The sequence below is a fragment of the Manacus vitellinus genome, unplaced genomic scaffold, assembly GCF_001715985.3.
Source record: "Manacus vitellinus isolate BGI_N305 unplaced genomic scaffold, ASM171598v3 scaffold_14_pilon, whole genome shotgun sequence".
Taxonomy (NCBI): Eukaryota; Metazoa; Chordata; class Aves; order Passeriformes; family Pipridae; genus Manacus; species Manacus vitellinus.
The window spans coordinates 17,912,675-17,914,973 of record NW_021939063.1 but is presented as its reverse complement, the minus strand read 5'-3'; the positions used below and the strand labels follow the sequence as shown (position 1 = coordinate 17,914,973).

Below are 2,299 nucleotides of genomic sequence, written 5' to 3'. Positions count from 1 at the left end.
TGGATTGGGACCCTAGGGAAGAAAAAGAAAATTCCAGCATCTCTTTTCAAACCTATGACAACCACCACCTTAAACTCAATGCTGTTAGGACAGTATTATTAATATTATATTTAAACACATTAGTATCTCTTAAAATACAAATTATCCATTTCATAAGTCTGCCCTGTTATATATGTCTTTTCATTAACTTCTGGGACATTTCACCCTGCAAATAACACATTCTGAATATTTGTAAATATGATCTCTATTATTTAGGCAGAATACAAGTTCTATAGTCTTATAGACACAGAGCTATCTGCTCTTTCTCAGCCCTGTTCAGCACTGGGGCCAGAGGACACAGCAGAATGTCTTTGTTACATGATCTAATTATCAAAAATCCTAGAAAGCAGCAAGTCACATTTAAACCCTATGTATATTTATATATACATATATATGTACACACACATACAAATCCCCAGACCTTGGTACAAACCTTGAACTGACAGAATAAACATGTTCCTATGTAGAAACAAAGTCTGAGTAGTTTTTGCCAAAATTATTATTTCCCACTAGATTTCTGGAAGTATTTTGAAAGTAACATTGTTTTGCAACTTCTTCAGAGATGAAACATGAAACATTTCTGATCAGGAAGGTAAAAAATATTTATTGTTTTGCTTTCACTTTTCTTTTTGCATCCTTGTGCTTCTTCCGGCATTCCTGAAAATATTTAAAATATAATATTATGACTAAAATAATAATGAATAATACAAGTCTCTGAATTCACCTATTTGTCTCAAACACTTTTTTAACATACAGTTAAGTAACTGGTCCTGTACAACGCAGAGATTCAGTAATTTGCCTGACTGGACATCCTAACATGGTGTTATACTCACTTTTATACTAAAAAAGTTTAGTTCCTTGGTAATTACAAAATTTCAAGCCTTTCTAGAGGTCCTGAATTATGTTTTTATGCAAATAAGCAGCCGTGTTCCCTCCTCATGCTCAGCTTTCAGCCACAGCTGTTAAATACTCACCTCAAGCAATAATCTACGTCTGTCTTCCCAACCATCTTTTTCTTCACTGAGATCTACTGATCTACAAAATAACTTAGGGCCCTCTGCACAAAAAAGAACAAATTAATATGGTTAAACACTTCTGGAAGATTGCAGTGCAGTAACTGTACTAACACAGCAACATATTTAATGATAGTTACCTAATATGTCTCAAGAAACAAACATTATTTGAGGCTGTCCTGATAATTTAGTGCATAAAACATCACAAGCAATTGTTTTTGTGGTGTTTGGGGGTGTGGTGTTTGGTTTGGTTTTAAATAAAAAACTCACTATATTCATACAAAAAAACCCCCCAGATTAATTAGGACTGAGAACCACATGGGCATATGTGGCTAATAAGAATATTCAGCATTTCTAACAGTAACACCAGAAAGACAAGAGAAAGTTAAAGATCATATATATGCCTGAAAGGGTCCAAAATGTCCAGATACCAAAAAAAAAAATAAAAAAAAATCACTTGACAAGTTAAGGCCTGAAAGACCAGCCACATATTAGGCAATTATCTGAAAAAAAGGAAAGCAAGACAGATATTCAGCATTTATTTTACCAGAACTTTCTCATGGGATTCTACCACAATTCAGACCACAAGTAACGACAGAAATTGGCAATTTATTTTTTTTTTCTTAAACCYYYYMWYYKKKKTWMMAAAMMAAWWAMYWRGSMRKWWYTTTTYCYYMMYKRAWTTYMRKWWKGAGTTAAAAGAAAAAAAAAAGGAGTGAAAGTGAATAAGTTCTGTTGTACCTCTCAGTCGTTCATCATCTTTGGAGAAGAAGAAAAATCTTGTACTTTCTCTGTGTGGCAAAGAAATAAACCTGGACAAACACAGGGGAATTTTACCATCACAAAAGTTACCATCAAATTCCACTAACACAAGTTAAAGCTTCAGAGAAAGAGAATGCATCCAAGAACATTACTCCACAGTAACCAAATATGGTTTTCTATAAAAAAAAAAAAACCAAAACAAAATCATTTTTTAAAAGAAAACTTACTTTGAAATTTAGCCAAACCAAAATTGGTTTGGGTCAAACCAAAATTACCCAGCTAATTTCTCAGGTGTTCAACCAGAAACTCAGCTTTTATGTTTTTATACTCAGCATGACAAAGGGGCTGTTGGGATTTTTGACTATCACACTCTGTGCAGCAAGGAATGGTTTTCCAAGACAACTTCCACTGCTCAGAGGTGTGACACAAAGATCTCAGTTTCCCATGACCTGGGTGCTGCTATCAATATTCTCACAGCATCAAAG

General features: G+C 34.0%; 1 long non-coding RNA gene across 1 annotated transcript; it reads right to left on the bottom strand.

The window, feature by feature from the left end:
• Positions 1 to 411: 411 nt before the first annotated feature.
• Positions 412 to 2,299, bottom strand: LOC108644037. Its single transcript, XR_003915606.1, has 3 exons — positions 1,794 to 2,299; positions 1,014 to 1,096; positions 412 to 696 (listed from the first exon to the last, which is right to left on the bottom strand). It is a non-coding gene; the product is annotated as an uncharacterized LOC108644037 (long non-coding RNA).